The sequence below is a fragment of the Rhinopithecus roxellana genome, chromosome 8, assembly GCF_007565055.1.
Source record: "Rhinopithecus roxellana isolate Shanxi Qingling chromosome 8, ASM756505v1, whole genome shotgun sequence".
NCBI classification, from domain to species: Eukaryota; Metazoa; Chordata; class Mammalia; order Primates; family Cercopithecidae; genus Rhinopithecus; species Rhinopithecus roxellana.
Window position 1 is genome coordinate 127,986,480 of NC_044556.1, and position 18,965 is coordinate 128,005,444.

At 43.8% G+C, this 18,965-nt stretch overlaps 1 long non-coding RNA gene and 1 pseudogene across 2 annotated transcripts in view; both read right to left on the reverse strand.

Moving 5' to 3' along the window:
- The window catches only part of LOC104672028, a 29,906-nt pseudogene extending 14,136 nt beyond the window's left edge, over positions 1 to 15,770 (reverse strand). The window contains exons 1-9 of the transcript XR_004058614.1: positions 15,747 to 15,770; positions 14,748 to 14,844; positions 13,377 to 13,435; positions 12,776 to 12,841; positions 11,900 to 12,009; positions 10,970 to 11,020; positions 10,490 to 10,496; positions 6,469 to 6,674; positions 2,738 to 2,966 (exon numbers count right to left, since the gene is read on the reverse strand). The product of XR_004058614.1 is annotated as a quinone oxidoreductase-like protein 2 (transcript). The remainder of the gene's footprint in view (positions 1 to 2,737; positions 2,967 to 6,468; positions 6,675 to 10,489; positions 10,497 to 10,969; positions 11,021 to 11,899; positions 12,010 to 12,775; positions 12,842 to 13,376; positions 13,436 to 14,747; positions 14,845 to 15,746) is intronic.
- Positions 15,771 to 16,085: 315 nt separating this feature from the next.
- Positions 16,086 to 18,457, reverse strand: LOC115899175. The gene is made up of 3 exons (XR_004058866.1): positions 18,260 to 18,457; positions 18,057 to 18,164; positions 16,086 to 16,146 (listed from the first exon to the last, which is right to left on the reverse strand). It is a non-coding gene; the product is annotated as an uncharacterized LOC115899175 (long non-coding RNA).
- Between the last annotated feature and the right edge of the window lie 508 nt (positions 18,458 to 18,965).

The following is an 18,965-nucleotide window of genomic DNA, read 5'->3' on the forward strand; positions in this document are numbered from 1 at the left end:
TGTTACTTAATCCTCATAATCACCCTAGGAGGCAGGGTATATTACTGCCCGTTACAGATGAGAAAACTAAGGCACAAAGATGTGTAATTTGCCCACAGCCAGCATCTGAATGCTGTTGGTCTGAGCCCAGAGCCCCACACTCACAGTCATTTAACAGGCATGTGAACGCCTGCCAGAAGCTGGAGATATAGAGGTGCAGACAGCACATGGCCCTGCTTGCACAGAGTTTATGATCTATGGGCAAGACAGGCATTAAAGAAGTAATCACAAGTAAATAAAGGAGAAGCAGAATCCTACAGAAGTTCATACCCTGTGCCTACTCAAAAATCTATGGTGCAAAGTTTGTGGTCATATTAGTATCAACTATCAAGGTTAAATCTGCAAGCACACACATTCAGGAGAAAATGCAAGCCAGTCAGAAATACTAGTGCTTTTTAGTTAGTATTTTCTCTATATACAGTATAGTGGTCATTTTCCAAACCCAAACAGGTCCTGACAAACAAATTTTTCCAGTATGTTAACTAATTTACACATTTACTGATTTACTCATTTAATATTTTTCTTACCCAGGCTTCAGTGAAATTAATTATATATTCATTTAACCATCTTCATTTTCAAAAGAACAAAGAACAAAAGAACAAAATATATAAATTCTGGTACTGCTTAGGAAAATATAACAGTATAACTATAACATAGTCAAAATAATGTCTTTCACACAGATAATTCTATGATAAATAGATAAACTGCATCCTATAGAATAAGGCTTCTTGGAAGTGATTTCTTGACTTATTTGAGGAGGGAGTTCGACACAGTCATAAGGAGCCCAGATTCTGGCATCAGATGGACCAAGACTAGATTTACTTCCTACCTATCACTGGGCAGGGCTCCTAGACTCTATAAGTCCTGATTCTTTCATCTGTAAAATATAATCAAGTTGGCATACCTCAAAGGGTTGTTGTGAAGGTTAAAGGAGATAATGCATGTAAAGTGTTTAGCATAGTTCTTGACCCACAGTAAGCACCTAATGTATATGAGCTGTCGTTCCTATTATGAATCCTCTAAATGATTTGCTTATTGAAAGAAACAGAAAAAGAAGACATAGTAAATGAATGGTATACGAATGAGATGCTTGAAATGTGTTAGGGAGCATGGCCTACAGATCCACTCGATTACACCAAGGGCAGCAGAGTGAGAACAACTCTATAAATCCCACATGCAGAGCCCTCACTGGAAAGCAGAAGGGCAAATGGAAGCTGACAGGTGGTTAGTAATTACATAGTCAATTCATGTTTACAGAGGAGAGAGAATTTCAACGGGGATAATTAAAACAATAATCCACCTCTGGCTTTCCTTCCTGCCTAAACAGCACCTAAAAGACCTTGAGAGAGAAGAGACAGTTCAAATGGATACTTGTTTCCACTTCTGTATGCCTACTTGTCCTTATCCCTTATCAACAGGTATAGCCTCAAGTTAGAAGTCACATGATAAAAGCCACAGGATGGAAGGGGACCCAGAACTTGGGATTTTCAAGTTTTTAAGCCACAAGACCTTTTCTTAAAAGTTTGAAAAAAGTAGTTAAAATGTGCAGCTACTCAAACCCCAGCAGCGATGGGGTCCCACAGCCTAGGCAGCTCACATCAACACCTGCTACCCTAGCCCCACATCCCTGCTGTGGCTCCTGCAGCACAGTCTAAAAACCACTCATCACATCCTCCTGCTTATTTAGAGAGGCGGAAACTAAAGTCAGAAAAGCAAGGGGACTTCCACAAAATGACATGGCAGGAGGGATGAAGCTGTGACTGGCATCCAACCAGTTTTCTACTGGCCAGTCAGGTTCTCTTCACCATTGAACACCATCTCCCTGACTTACGTACTAAACAGATAAAGAAAATAAGCCATGTTTGAAAAGAATGCGTCTCCTCACAGGAAGAAACAACCATGGAAGGCTGGTTAGCAATGAAGTCTGGCACCAACAGCTTGGGCTCCACTAATCTGCATTTGAACAAAATATCACCTCCATCTCTGGCTGACAAGAGTTACCATGACAGTTTTTTGAACATTAAAACAAATTAAGTCAAAAAAATAACAAAGACTTCACAGTGAATGCCTAACAGATTCACATTTACAACTATATTGCATATGCATGCTCACAATTACACTTTGGAGGAAGTTTAAGCCACATTAATGAGATTGGGGGGAATGAAAAAAGGGAGTGAATAGCCAATAAAATTAACTACAGTGACTAATGGATGAATTATAGTCTTATGATGCCAGGCATGATTTAGAGTTCTCCTCACAGAACCCCAACTTAGATCATCTGGTTGTGCTTTAAAGCATCTATATTTTAAAACCAAAGATCAAGCCAAGCACTTTCTTCTTAGGCTTGTATGTTGTAGAATTCAAAGTTCATATCAACATGTGTAAATCATTTTCTAAAGGACCATAACTTTCCTCTATCTGAGCGAGCAGTGATGCAGACAGAGCCCTCAAATTTCGGCTTCACGTGGCCTTCACGGATTCAGATTCACATTGGGCCTGAGTCTACAGCCATACAACCCGAAGGCTGGAAAAAATCCTGTGACTCTGACACCTGTGCAATCCTACTATTCTGTATTGCATTTTCATCTTTTCCTTTTATAAAAAAAAGGATTTATAGCATCCAGAGATAAACTGCCCAGTAGCTTGCATAAATTATTTCCTGGCCTCACCTGCATCACATCCCTTAAGTGTGTCTCACCTCCTCCAGCTTGAAAACCATTCCGACATATGGTTGGATGTGCCCTTGCTGGCAGTACTGAAGCACTGAAGATAGGCTCTTAGAGAAGATGGGAAAGTTCATTTCTTTGTATCAGTCACAGTACAGGCCCATGGCAGAGACATTCTTCAGGAGCAGACGGTTGGCTGGTACAGAAGCAATGTTTCCTCCAGCAAATCCCACCACCACAATCCTGCCCTCCCATGCCAGGCTGAGGAGAAAAAGAAGAAGAAAAAGAAATTATAAAAAAGCAACATACATTTCACACCCATTAAGAAGGCTAGTCTCGTAAAATAACAAGTGACAAATGGCGAGGATGTGAAGAAATGTAAGCCCCTGTGCACTGTTGGTGGAATTATAAAATAGTGCAACTACTACAGAAAACAGTATGAAGGTTCCTCAAAAACTTAAAAATAGGTTCAGCAATTCCACTTCTGATATACATCGAAAAGAATTAAAAGCATGGTCTCAAAGAGATGTTTGCACAGCCATATTCACAGCAGCACTATTCACAGCAGCCAAGAAGTAGAAGCAACCCAAGTGTCCAACAACAGACAAACGAGAAACAAAATGTGATATATACATACAATGAAATACTATTCTGCCCTAAAAAGGAAGGAAATCCTGTCACATGCAATAACATAGATGATCCTTGAGAACATTATGCTAAGTGAAATAAGCCAAACACAAAAAGACAAATATGTATGATTCCACTTATATGAGGTATCTAAAGCAGTCAACTCATAGAAACAGAAAGTGAATGGTGGTTACCAAGGGCTAGGGAAAGGGAGGAAAGGAGAGTTGTTGTTTAATGGCTATAGAGTTTCAGGTTTACAAGATGAAAAAGTTATTGAGATCTGTCACACAACAATGTGAATATAATTAACACTACGGAACTGTACACTTGAAAATGGTTAAGATGGTAAGTTTTATGTTATCTGTTTTTTACCACAATAAAAAAAAAGGAGAATAAAAAAAGAGCAATGTACATTAATTCACAGAGACAGAAAGTAGGACAGAGGTTACCAGAGGCTGGGGAAGGGAAAAGAGGTAGCTAATGTTTAACAAGTATAGAGTTTTGTTGGGGATGATTATGCAACATTATGACTGTATTTAATGCCAGTGAATTGCACACTTACAAATCATTAAAATGATAAATATTAGGTTATAGTATATTTTACCAACATTTAAAAAACCAACATGTATTAAATCCACAGCTGGGCACTCCTCTTGACCTTGCAAAGTGGCAGGAGTGAACCATCATTTATTACTTTGGGCTTCTCAGTTAAAAAAAAAAAAAAAAAAAGCCATATATGCCATTTTATATGCCATATGTTATATATGCCATAAGCAAGGTATTAGGGAACCAAAGGAACTAGATAATTTTATAAGGGGGCCCACTTTAGACTCAAGGCTGTTGAGCCAGGTGCCGTGGCTTAAACTTATAATCCAAGCACCTTCGGAGGCCAAGGCAAGAGGATCACTTGAGCCCAGGAGGTCAAGACCACCTCGGCAACATAGTGAGACCTTGTCTCTACAAAATATAAAAATTTTAGCCAGGCATTGTGGCACATGCCTGTAATCCCAGTGATATGGTTTGGCTGTGTCCCCATCCAAATCTCATCTTGAATTGTAATTCCCATAATCCCCACATGTCGTGGAAGGGACCCAGTGGGAGGTAATTTACTCATGGGGACAGTTACCCTCATGCTGTTCTCATCATAGTGAGTAGGTTCTCCAAAGATCTGATGGTTTTATTAGGGGCTTTTCCCCAGCACTTCTCCTTGCTGCTGCCATGTGAAGAAGGACATGTTTGCTTCCCCTTCCACCATGATTGTGCGTTTCCTAAGGCCTCCCCAGCCCTGCTGAACTGTGAGTCAATTAAACCTTTTTCCTTTATAAATTACCCAGTCTCAGGTATGTCTTTATTAGCAGTGTAAGAACAGACTAATACACCCAGCTACTCAGGCGGCTGAGGCAGGAGGACTGCTTGAGCCCAGGATGTCAAGGCTGCGTGAGCCATGCAGCCATGATTGCACCACTGTGCTCCAGCCTGTGCAACAGAGTGAGACCCTGTCTCAGAAAAAAAAAAAAAGAGAGAGAATCAAGACTATCTATTTAACTACCTCAACCACTTTGTGGAAGAAAATTGGGCATATAAACAAATGTCGGCCGGGCGCGGTGGCTCAAGCCTGTAATCCCAGCACTTTGGGAGGCCGAGACGGGCGGATCACGAGGTCAGGAGATCGAGACCATCCTGGCTAACACGGTGAAACCCCGTCTCTACTAAAAATACAAAAACTAGCCGGGCGAGGTGGCGGGCGCCTGTAGTCCCAGCTACTCGGGAGGCTGAGGCAGGAGAATGGCATAAACCCAGGAGGCGGAGCTTGCAGTGAGCTGAGATCTGGCCACTGCACTCCAGTCCAGGGGACAGAGCGAGACTCCGCCTCAAAAAAAAAAAAAAAAAAAAAAAAATGTCATTCCATTTGTTTCCAAATGTCTGAGTTGTACTGAGACAACTCAGTTTGAAGATTATGAACTTAGGAAGCAGGAATAAGAAGACATACACTTTAATGAGGGAAGGACCATTTGCTTCATACAAAGACTTACTTTAGGATTCCTTTAACACATGTGCCTCTTTAGAGAATTTTAAATAATCTACAAAAATTCATAAGTATTCTGCAGCCCAGTATGAAAAGTCCCCTACAGTACCATTGCTAAGCAATGAGTTACAGAAACAACTTTTGCAAACACCTTGTACATAAAATATGTGTATATTTGTTTGGCTTTTGTTTTTTGCTTTTCTTCTTTAGAAGGGCAATGAGAAGCTATTGCTAAAACGCAATTATCCAGAAGGCAAGGAGGAAGGTAAGAGATGAGCAAGTTTTACCAGCTCTCTATCCTGGCTTTCCACTTGGACTACACACTCCTACCTTTGCTTCTTCTCTAAGCACAGCACCAGGCATGGTGCAGAGGTGAGCAAACATATAGACTGCCTGCCACCCAGCTCAGGGGCTAGAGAATCAACTGGATCTCTTTTGTGTGTAGGCTACTGTCTCTGCTTCTGTGACTTCTACCTGAAACTGAGATAAACTACAACATTATGCTTGCCAGGATGACGTAAGAAATGAAACCAACGCTATCAGAGTACTCCAGAATCCTTGGTTGAAAACGGAATGAGAATTGGTGTGATACAACACTCCTACTAAATCTCCAGTGATATTTTTTAAATAAAACAAGTCAAGGAATTACCTACGCTGCTGGCTGCTTCAGAAAGCAGTAAGATCAGAAGAGCCTGTACCTTGGTCCACAGTGACCTGGGAAAAAGGGAACTGCCACCCCAGTAATTCTAACAGCTGAACAATGCCCTCTGCAAGAATTCCCCCCAGACATGGATATAAAGTAGTTAGTGGGAACTGGCATAGCTGTATTTAACACATGAATAATTTCTAAAGCATTTGGCATTGCCAACTAGAGAGTCTGCAGTCATTTTTTGGATATTTTCCAGTTGGGTATTTTGTTTTTGCTATATATAAGCATTTCCTGATTTTCTCTGCTTCTATTCCTTTTCACCCACCCACTCGCTGTTCTCGTTGATGCTGATACCTACAGGAGAAGTGAACAGCAAAGATGAGAGAGAAGCAAGGCCAGAGGGAAGGCAGAGATCAGGAAAGGTTTCAGCTCTAGCCCACTCTAGACAGACCATCACATACCTAAGGAGAGCCTCCAGGCAGATGTCTCCTCCCACCATGTCGATGGCCACATTCACCCCACCCTAGCCCAACAGCTTCCTCACTGCCTCCTTCAGGCTGCCCTAACTGTAGTTCATGCTGGACTGCACACCCCTCTGCACCGCCACCTTGCACTTCTCATCACTTCCAGCAGCAGCTATATTACCTGCATCAAGAACACAAGATATCTGATTATCCAGAACATGTCCCAAGAAAGGGGTACCCCACCTACTCCATCTCCAGCCAAAGGGTGCTACTCAAGGAAATCATTGTGACGTTGCTGCCCTGGCATTGGCCTTGAGCCCACACATCAGGCCCAATACAGACAATCTCACTGGCCCCTCCATGCCCTACTAGCCATGAGGTCCACATTTCTAGTAATCCTGGAACCCTAACAGGGATAGCTAGAAGGTGGTTCAAGAGACACTCAGAAAGTCTTCTCAAATGCAAATGAAAACCACATTTATTGAGCATCTACTATGAATCAAGCAGTAAGGACACAAGACGGATCCTTTAGAGCCAAGAAAGCAAGATATAGCAGAGTGATGGGGGATATAAAGAGGGGCCCAGAAATGTAAACAAGAGGTATCCAACCTAAATCTAGAGGATCAGGAAAGACTTCCTAGAGGGTAAAACATGATTCAACAGAAAGATCTTGAGGTTAGAGAGACCTTAGTCCAAATCCTGGCTTTGCCACTCACTAGCTGTGTTAACCTAGGCGAAATACTTAGTAAGAATTAATACATTTTGTTACTATTTGCCAGTTAACATTCTAAACGTTTTACACATATGAATAACTCATTTAATTATAATAGCCCAGTGAAATATACAGTATTATTATCCTTGTTTTTGAAGAAACTGAGGCAGAAGAAGTTAAGTAACTTGTTGCCCAAGGAAGGTCGCACAGCAAATGGGAGACAGAGCTGGGGCGCAAACCCAAGTAATTCATCTCCAGAGTCCATGCATTTAACCTCCATACTACCTGCCAGCTTCTCAAGGTTTCAGTTACCTCATCAGTAAAGTTAGACATTTAAAAAATTATCGGAGGCCGGGCACGGTGGCTCATGCCTATAATCCCAGCACTTTGGGAGGCCCAGGTGGGCAGATCACAAGGTCGGGAGTTCACGATCAGCCTAGACAATATGGCGAATCCCCCATCTCTACTAAAAATACAAAAATTAGCTGGGCGTGGTGGCACGCGCCTGTAGTCCCAGCTACTCGGTTACTCGGGAGGCTGAGGCAGGAGAATCGCTTGAACCTGGGAAGTGGAGGCTGCAGTGAGCTGAGATGCGCCACTGCACTCCAGCCTGGGCGACAGGGCGAGTCTCTATCTCAAAAAAAAAAAAAAAAAATCAAGGGTTGGGCACGGTGGCTCACGCCTGTAATCCCAGTACTTTGGGAGGCCAAGGTGGGCGGATCACAAGGTCAGGAGTTCGAGACCAGCCTGGCCAATATCGTGAAACCCCGTCTTTACTAAAAATACAAAAATTAACTGGGTGTGGTGGCATGCACCTGTAGCCCCAGCTACTCAGGAGGCTGAGGCAGAAGAATTGCTTGAACCTGGGAGGTGGAGGTTGCAGTGAGCCGAGATCATGCCACTGCACTCCAACCTGGGCGACAGAGCGAGACTCTGTTTAAAAAAAAAAGAAAAATATCTCCAGGCTAAAGAGAAATAAAGGAAAAAGAATTAAATGGGACACTGTATATAAAGCACTTTGAAAACAAAGTGTTAGATAAACTGAAGCCACTATAACACCATGCAATCATTTATTCTATTTGAACCTGAGAAGAACATTATTGAGGAGATACAATTACTCCCAGTTTACAGACAGAGACATAGACTCAGAGAGCTAAAGCAATCAACCAGGGTCGTCCAGGTAGCAGGTGTTAGAACAACTACTCAAGCCCACTGCTGTGTTACTCCAACGCCCATGCTTTTCCACTCCATCACCCTAGCAGAAAGCCATACCTAAAGCCTGAAACAGATGGCATAGATGGTGGCGAGCAATACTATGGGGAAGTCTGGGGTTTGGAAGTTTCCAGAAAAGCTGCAAACACTCAAGCATTGCCTAGACATGCCTCACCACGGGGCAGCACCCACCAGCCCAAGCCCTTTAGTCTCAAAGTGAATTTGCAATGAAATACTCCAAGAACACTGGTGCCCTTAAAAGATTCCAAACTTACTCATAACTATTTGAAACTGAATGCTTCCCTCAAATATTCCCTGGTGGAACCCTGAAATAGTCGCAGTTCCCTGAGGGCTACTAGCACACAGTGCCACAGTGGGCAGACACTGCTCTAGGGTCAGGCACCTGAATTGAATCCCAAGATTCTCCCTAGGTCTCCATGAGACCTGCAGTGAACCATTTTCTCTCTTGGTGCCTCGCTTTCTTGATCTGTGAAATAGGGATAATAAACACTTACACTACCCATGCTCTCAGGGGCTTTGTGAGGATCAAGGGTAAGATAATTGCTGTGGAGGCACTTTGGAAACAATATGAAATGCTGTGGATTCAGGGTGTAATCAACATGACCTGTTCCACATAGGTGGCATGGTAACACTTCTATGTTTGCTTTTGTTTAAAACCATTATTGCTGTTCAAGAAAAAACAGATTAGCTTACTTTTAATATATTAATTAAAGTGAGCTTTTCTCTCTACTATTTATAACAATTTATAATGATTTAAAACAATTTGTACAATTTTATCTTCCTCGAAATGTTAAATAACCAATAGCTCTAGACAATAAAACCAATTACAGTCTCTCCCCCAAACAGGAGCTAAAAGCCAATCCTTTTAACATGAAATGTGTTCATATCACTTGAGGAGCCTCCTGGTATCTATGATTACTTTCAGAACTCACATGTCCTCCCCAAATGGAACTTAATATGAGAAAGGAGAGATGTCCCCTAAAGGAATTCCAGACCAATCCAATTATCTCCAGACCTATATACCTAGCTGCCCTCTGGCTATCCAATTGCATGCTCCACAGGAACCTCACATTCAACACAGAGAAAACCCAACTCGCTATTCCCGCCTGTGTTCTCAATCTCAGTAAGATGGCAACTCCTCGAGTTAACTTAGTTTGCTCCTTCCCACTCAATGTCTAATAATAACAGGATTCTTTTTAAAGAGATTCTTACTGACATGCCCCGCCCTCTAATAGGCACTGCACGTGTAATCTCAATATTCGCACAACAACTCCATGGAGAAAGCATTCTTTTACAAGTGAGAAAACTGACAATATTAAGCTGGAGGCAGAGCTGGAATCTGAACCTACGTCAGACTCACTTTAAAGTCCTTGTTCTTTTGACTAGAGCAGGATGCTCTCCAGGTACCAAAGTATCTACTTTTTTCCACTTCAGTATCTCTCAATGCATTGCTTCCACTGCCTTGGTTCAGGTAGCCTATCCTAATCCTGGCTTGGATTGTTCCAAGAGCCTGCCCTATTGCTTCCAGACTACCCTTGACCTTTCCCCTAACCCTTATTCCCATGGCTACCACCAAATGCAAAAATATCATGTCACTTCCCTACTTTAAATCCTCAACTGCTCTCAATAGCTTCCAATAAATGTTCAAATTCTTCAGCCCCACACAAGGCCCCTCATGATCTTATCTCTGCTTTCCTCTCTAGAGTCACCTTCCACCATTTCCCCCCAGGTCCTTGGCTCCCAAGATGCTATCTGTAATTCTCTGAATGCACCATGCTAGTTCTTAGTTCTCTATCTTCTAATAAGTCTTCCCACCACTAAAATGGCCTTCACTCCCCTTCTTCCTCTATTCAACAGCTACCAATTATTTAAAAGTGAGCTTAAATGTCCACCTTCTCTAAGAAATCCCCCTTTTCCAACACTCAAAGCCTTAGAAAGATACTTGTGAAGAGACCTAAGTCTTTTTTCATTATTTTATTCATTCATTCATTCATTTAAGAAATAGTTCTTGAGGGCCTACTATGTTCTAGGTACCATGCTAGGTGCAGGACTACAGGGATGAACCAAAGAGACAATGTCACTGCCTTTATGGGGATTACAGTCCAGTAAGAGGGAGACAATAACCCGATAATGACACAAATAACCACACCCTGAGCTATGTATTATGAAAGAGAAGTAGAGGGTGCTATGAAATCACATGTACAGAGGAGGGAGAGGGGACTCACCTAGACTGAGGGACAGAGAATACTTCTCTGAAAAAGTGACATTTGAGTTTAAATCTGAACGACAGCTCTGAGCATTACAGGTAAAGAAAATAGCATGTGCAGAAGGCATGAAGTGGGTCAGTCCTTGCCAGGGTCTAGTAGCTGGAAGGATGAGTGATTTGCTTCTAGGCCCCCTCCCTAGTCTGTAAGCAATGCCTTGCACGTAGTTTTTAATCAATGAATGAATATATTGTTTGAATAAATATGTGCTTGAAAACTGGAGTTATGATTTTTTTAAATGGTGACTTTAACATACAAATACCTTGGCCTGAAGAACATTTGTTGTTACATCACTGCAAGGCCTGTGCTCCAGCTGCTGCCATCACTAAAAACAATTTCTCTGTGCCCACGAAAGATGAATGCTACTTCCGAAACCTTCAAAAGTCAACCAGTAATATGATTTCACAAATATTTTAGAAACAGAACATTTTAAAGCACGAATGTTAGACGTTGTTTCATTCAAACCTTCGTATACATCTGTTCTCTACCCTGTAAGCTTACGGATGTGACTTCCAGATTAGCGTTAATTTGGTTCAGTTTTGAAGACTTGCTAGGAAAAAGATTCCTAAATCTCTCTTGGTAGCCTCTCCCTCATATCAGTGGCAACCTTTCCTTTGAGCTACCACTCCAATTCATTCTTCAGAAATTCTATCTTAAAATCCTTCTCATATTAGATACTGCCCAATGTTACAAGGTGATGAGCATGTTACAAGATGAGTTGAGCCACGGCTCAACTAAACCCACCTCTCTGAAGCAATTCTGAGTCTCAGCTCTCTGAAAAGATCAAGAAGCAGTATGGATGCTCAAGGTAAAGAGTCAAACTTCAGCACCTTTTCTTCTGAAATGTCCCATCTGGCACACTCAACAAGGCCTCACAGAAACAAATATCATGGGCCTCTAACAAACTCAGAGGGAAATGGGCTTAAATAAACCAACTCTCACACTTTAGTATTTTTTATGAGATCTCCAGAGTGGTCACATTTGAGAGAGGTATTTCTCCAGTTCACACTGACCAAGTTCACAGTCTATCATTTCCTCTCAGACAGAGGGATGTCCTCACAGTCAAAAAACCCCAATCTCAAGTGGCTACCTCCCTTTGGCCTGTCGTCAGCCAAAAGGAAGGGAAAGGAAGGGAAGAGGTGGGGCACGGCCTTGTTGGACACTTCTGAAACCAAGAGATGGGTGCCTTCTAGCCTTCTGTCATCTACACAGTCCTTACCCAGGCTGGGAATGGGCCCGATGCTCAAGAGCAAAAATTGCAGTGCCACAAGTTATAGGGAGGACAGCAGCTTCTTGTAGGGAGACCTTTTCTGGAATCTGCCACAGGTCCTATAAAAGAGATAATAGTGACTTACGGATTGAGTGGATGCACCTAGTCATAAAGGCTGCTCAGTAAATATTAGGATTTGATTCAGTGACTGATTGGCAAAGGCAAACACCTGCCCATAACCAAGCCCAGAGGAAGTCAAAACTAAGCAAGCTGTAGCAGATTTCAGGACTTGAATGCACCAGACTTCAAAACCCCAAGGCTAGCATCTGGCTCAGGAAGGAGCCAACAGGTAGAGAACCGAACACAGATCACGGTACTGTGATGGGTGAATGGTCTAATATGTCAGTTTTACCTCAATAAAGCTGGGGGGGACAATTGTGTACTGTCCACCACCAGGGGGCACCATTCACACCCTGCACAACCATACTAGACTACCCTGGCTGGCTCCATTCCCAGGGCTATCTCTTTCATAAGCTTTGTGTCCGGGAGTAGCCCATTACATCCAGCTCAATGCCCAAAACCAGTTTTTCTACTAAAACTACCTAGTCCAAATGAACAGCCAGCTCGAGGACTCAGAAAACAAAATGTTGTTCTTCGTTAAAACACTCAACGCAAACAAAGCTCTGTGCAAAGTGTCACGTTAATGAAGAGAAGGAGTTTAACATTTGAAAAAAATGAAGTGCTTAGCTGAGAAACAAGACATGACCAAATAAACACAAAGAAAAAGAAGGAGAGGGGAAGACAGGAACGAGGGATAGGTGGAAATTAAAGAAAAACAAAGGAGAAAAAACATCTTCAACCATTAATCTTGAGTGGTACAGATACCCTCTGGTCAGTGATGCATTCTTCAACCATACAATTAAAGTTTCTTATGCCAATAGCTCTATCTCCCTAAAGGAAACATACCATTAAAGATATGTGCAAATGCATGACCTTGCATTCCTTTTCCTGAGTTAATCAAAAAAGAAAAAAAAATGCACATCTCTGACTCCAAAAGACACAGGTTGGTCTTAATTATCTATTCAGAGTTAATGTTTAGTAAATAAAATAATAATTCTCTCAATACCACCACCAGATTGTCAAGCCAATTTGAGTGAGCACATTTGAGACGATGAGATAGAGTAAGGCAAAGGCTGATTTGAATTAGAAGCCCAGTCTTAACTTCACAAGAGGCTCAAGTTCTCTGTCCTCTCAGTTAAAGGCTGAGGTGCTGCCTTTTATTCATAATAAAAAGTTTAATGCAGCCAGGAACTTCCAATGATTTCCTTTCCCCAATTCAGAATTTGTTTCTTACCTTTCTATTTAGGTTTCCCTTTGGTGTCTGCAGGCAAAAGCCAGTAGAAGCAAGACCCTTCGGCTACAAATGAAGTTAGCACATTTTTCATAGCTCCAGATATATTGATTCCCTAGACTTCAACTAATTTACCTCTTTAACTGTGCTGACATCTGTGCCTGTCTCCAACACTGTCCCAGAAAACTCCATTCCTGAAAACATATTGTTTAAAGATTAGGTTATCTGTAAAACACAACACCATGGAGATGAGAAAACACTGATCGACAGGCTAGTCCAACAGCTTTTGGGGCTGAGGGAGTTTAGGTGTCCTTCCCCCTCTCCATACGCAGGCAAGGAGATAAGGGTGGTATACCCAAAGCAGAGGAAAGTAAACATAAGATTTCACAATCACAACCTGGGGAAGCTATAGTAGTCCCAGTCTTACCATGACACAAATGAAAATTTCAAGAATGTGCAAAAGCACAGAGAATCACAGGTACACAGGTACTTTTGACCCTCATCACTGGGACCTCCTATAGCACCCCAATGACAATGTTCATCCTATTTATCTGTTTTCAAGTCTCTTCTGCTGGACTATAGGGCCCTCAAGGACATGAACTGTGTTTATTCAGACAGTACTTGGCTCAACTGGATGAACTAATGTTGTCTGTCCTTTCCTCTTTCACCTCTGAATTTTCTGAAGTAATTATAATGTTTCCTACTTGAGCTGCCAGGGGAATAACTCAATTGAGTATGACATCTTCCCCCCAACCAGTATTTCAGCAAACATAAACAGAAGGAAATGGTTCCAACTGTTGAGATACAATCAAATACCCTGAGACCAAAACACGGTAACTATTTGCAATCACTCTATCTTTAATAACATACATCTGTATAAAATATACATGTACTCTATACATGCTAAGCTATACTTATATCCCTTTAAACACATTTCAACAACAAAAATCAGTCACTTGTCCACATGTTAAGGATCTAGAAGTAGATTGGGAACAAAAATCAGACAGAGGGCTGCTAAGAAATCCATACCCTTTTCTTCTCTCTGATCCTTCGGCATTACGTTTTATTGGGAATGTGTCTGTGAGGCTGAAGTTTTAGCTGCAAACAGATGTCTGTGATCCTTCAGTGAAGAAACAAAATAGGGGCAATATCAAGCAAGGAAAGAGAATGAATGACTAGGACTAATGATAATTCTGGTGAACAGAATTTTGGTGAAAATTCATTTGTTCATTTCTTCATTTTTAGAGTATTTACTGAGCACCTACTAAGAGCCACATACAATGCTAAGCTGGGGGATATAATATTGAGCAAGACAGGCACAGACTTTGCCCTCATGGGGCTCACAATCTAGTGATCCCAATTCCCAGTGAGACGGACACATCTAACTGAACCATCACTGATGGCAGGCAGACACCAACAGAGCACTGCCTGAGACCAAGGGCATGATTCTGAAAACTCCCTGTATCTTTTTTTCCTGAAGCAGTCACTTGGTCTCCCCATACTCACCAGGTGTGAAGGGAAGATGGGGCCTTTCCTGATATTGACCATGGCAGATCAAAATATCACCAAAGTTAACTCCACAGAAATGGACATCAACCCTGACCTACAAAGAAAATAGAGCCGCAAAGCAGAACAGTACACATCCATGGAGACAATGTTCATTCAATCATATCAAAATAGTTACTGAATGGCAATGACATGCCAGGTACTAAAGTAAGAGCCAGCATACACTCAGGAGGCAAAATGGGCAAGGTCTCTGCCTTCATGAAGCTAAAGTATAGTAGAGAAAACAGATATTAACCAGATAATAATGAAGATACATATATTAAGTTATAACTCCAGTACCAAGTGTTAATGATATAAATATATGGTGCTATGAAAGCACATAATGGAAGGATTTGACCATTTGGGGAAGTCAGGAAAAGCGTTCCTAAGTAAGCAACACTTGAACTAACAACCAAGAGTTAACTATTCGAAATAGGAGGCAAAAGGCTTGGCACAGACAAAAGCAATGGCATCTACAAAGACACTACAGTGGGGACACAAGAGACTTTGAAGCCTTACTGAGGATTTTTTTTTTTTTTTTTTTTTTTTGAGACGGACTCTCACACTGTCGCCCCGGGTGGAGTGCAGTGGCGTGATCTCCGCTCACGGCAACCTCCGCCTCCCAGGTTCAAGCAATTCTCCTGCCTCAGCCTCCCAAGTAGCTGGGATTACAGGCATGCACCACCACGCCCAGCTAATTTTTTTTGTATTTTTAGAAGAGGTGGGGTTTCACCATATTAGCCAGGCTGGTCTCAAACTCCTGACCTCATGATCCACTTGCCTCAGGCTCCTAAAGTGCTGGGATTACAGGCGTGAGCTACGTGTCTGGCCTCCTTTCTGAGGATCTTGATTTTCATACTACAAACAATGGAAAGTCATTAGTGAATTTTAAACAGAAGGGTAAAATGATCAGCTGTTTGGGGAATCTGAAATCCTTTAGTCTAGTCCCAGATCCCCAACCTCTATGTTTTGCGATAGTGCCATAGCTGAGGCAGACCAACAGCAGTGTAGCCAGCAGTTTCGCCAGGCCCTGTAAGCCTGTGGTTCTCAAAATGTGGCCCGAGACCACTAGCATCAGTATCACCTAGCATAGGCCAGGCACAATGGCTCACGCCTATAATCCTAGCACTTCCAGAGGCCAAAGCAGGAGAATCACTTGAGCCCAGGAGTTCAAGACCAGCCTGGGCAACCATCGCTACAAAAACAAAAATTAAAAAATTATCTAGGAATGGTGGCATGTACCTGTGGTCTCAGCTACTTGGGAGACTGGGGTGGGAGAACCGCTTGAGCCTGGAAGGTCAAGGTTGCAGTGAGCCATGATCATGCCACTGCACTCCAGCCTGGGTGACAGAGTGAGACCCTATCTCAAGAACAAAAAAAAAAAAGAAAGAAATTCAAATTATCAAGCCCCATCCCAGGCCTATCGAATCAGAAACTCTGAAGACAAAGCCTAGCATTCTTTTTTAACAAGCCCCAACTGATTCTGATGCATGCCAGACCAGGGGTTCCCAACCCCGGGGCCAAAGACTGGTAGCCTGTCAGGAATCTGGCTGCACAGCAGGAGGGGAGCAGACAAAGCAAGCATACCGCCCAGCTCTGCCTCCTGTCAGATCAGGGGCAGCATTAGACTCTCATAGAAGTGCAAACCCTATCATGAAATGCACAGCAAGGGATCTAGGTTGCGCACTACTTATGAGAATCTAATGCCTGAGGATCTGAGGTGGAACAGTTTCATTCCAAAACCATCCCCTCCAACCCCCATCAATCCATGGAAAAACTATCTTCCACAGAACTGGTCCCTGGTGCCAAACAGGTTGCGGATCGCTGTGCTAGACAACCACTGTCATAGACCAACACATCCCAACAGGGGTTGGAATCACCGGAAGAAATGAAAGCTGAGATGCCAAAGGGATGATATTGATTTGTTTGTACAGAGGTGGCCATATTGGTGAGAAGACATTTTTATCTACAAAATTCATTCATTCAACAATTTTTTAAGCTTCTGCCACATGCCAGGAACCATTTTAGACTTCAGGGATTTAGCAGTGAGTAAAACTAACATAGTCACAGCTCTCATGGGCTAATTCCTCACAACGCAATGTCTAGACAAATAACAGAACAAAGGAGCCTAGCCTTCAGCCTGGACCCATTCGGTGCAGAACTCATCGGTTATTGACAAGTATACACAGGGTACACATGTGTTCTCCAGCCACTCCACCTAGATTGAAGGATGATTTGAGGATGAATGTCATTCAGCACGTGAATCCCAGGAAGTAGTGCTCATCCAAATAATCCATGTTAGCCATGTTAGTTAACAGGCTCCATGCTGGTAATACTTCAGGGTTACAGCTGCCTTTCTCCCTCTCCCTGGAGGTCTCCAACACTGAGACCCACTGCCTGCTTCACACTGTCTGAGGTTCTCATCTCCACACCAGATGATACTGTGTTACCAGAATGGCAACAGGCAGAGCCAAAGTGACTTCCACATTTCAGTGGACCAGCTGCCCACATCCCTAAAAGAATCCAATCCCGGCCGGGCGCGATGGCTCACGCCTGTAATCCCAGCACTTTGGGAGGCCGAGGTGGGCGGATCACAAGGTCAGGAGATCGAGACCATGGTGAAACCCCGTCTCTACTAAAAATACAAAAAATTAGCCGGGCGCGGTGGCGGGCGCCTGTAGTCCCAGCTACTCAGGAGGCTGAGGCAGGAGAATGGCGTAAACCCGGGAGGCGGAGCTTGCGGTGAGCCGAGATCGTGCCACTGCACTCCAGCCTGGGCGACAGAGCGAGACTCCGCCTCAAAAAAAAAAAAAAAAAAAGAATCCAATCCCAAATCTCTGCAATACACCAGAGGCGTATGTTCACATGGAAACACGGGGGTTGCCGGGCTGGTTTCAGGGAGGCAGAGGCCGAATAATTCGATTCCGGCACTGAGGTGGAACGAAGCAAAGGATCAGGTCTATGTACCTGTGTTAAACCAATAACTTGCACATACAAAGTCATGTGCAAATCAGAATTCTCTGTTTCTAAGGCAACAACTCTGAGCATTGAGAAAGCGGCCTATAAGCGTGTTGTAGGGGAACAATCTTCCTTTAGCACTTTAGACCTTGGAAAGGGCTTCAACCTCCTAGACCAGGACAAAGTTGCCCTCCAGTCTCTGGGTCGCCCCCTCGCTTGGGAACTGGGAACTTGATTCAAGAAGGAAGCCTGCGGGGAGTGTGTGGTGGCGAGGAGAAGGGGAGAGTAGAAGGGGATAAGCCAGCCCCCTACCTCGTGAGCCCGACGGGGCGGGGGTCCACCTCTTCAGTGGTCAGGGTCTTCTTCAGCTCTGCGCAAATCGCGGCGCGGTAGTGCCGGCCGCTGCCCTGTCCGGCTCTCCTGCAACACAGAACAAGGGCAGGGTCAGTCGGGCAACCCCGCCGGGAGCACCCCAGGGCTGCCTTGCGGGGCTCAGGGAGGAGTCAGGGTTGCACCTGCAGACCCACGCCCGAGGGAAGCACTGCCTGCAGAGCAAGGCCGCCACGGCCAGGCCAAGCAAGGGGCGGAGCGGGGAGTGGCCAGAGCGCGGCAGGAAGAGCCAGACAGCGCCGCCCAGCCCCGGGAGAGCGGAAGGGCGGCCCAGGAGGCCTTCTGGCGAGGAGCCCCGGCAGCCACGACCCAACCCTGGCGGGGCGGCTCCGGCCCAGTGAGCCCGTCTTCTCCGGCCGCCGAGCCCAAACGAGCGCGCGAGCCCCCTGTTGGGCCTCTCTGTAGGTGGAGCCGACTGGAAGAAAAAAAGAAAAAAGAAAACACCAGGAAACGGAATTAGATTACCCGAGATTAACCTTCGTTGGCATTTTTGTAACAAATTTGGGAGACTTTTTTTTTTATAGTTTCAACTTTTATTTTAGATTCAGGGGCTACATGTGCAGATGTGATCTGGGTATATTGCATGATGCTGAGGTTCATGGTACGAATCATCCTGTCATTTCGGTACCGAACATAGGATCCAATAGTTTTTCAACCCTTGCCCCCTCAGAATTGGGAGACTTTTTAAACCACGCTCGGCGACATTTAAATAGTGGTTCTTGGCTGGGTGGCTCACGCCTGTAATCCCAGCACTTTGGAAAGCCAAGGCAGGTGGTGGCCAGTGTCTGTGGGCTCAGCTACTCGGGAGGCTGAGGTGGGAGGGTCGCTTGA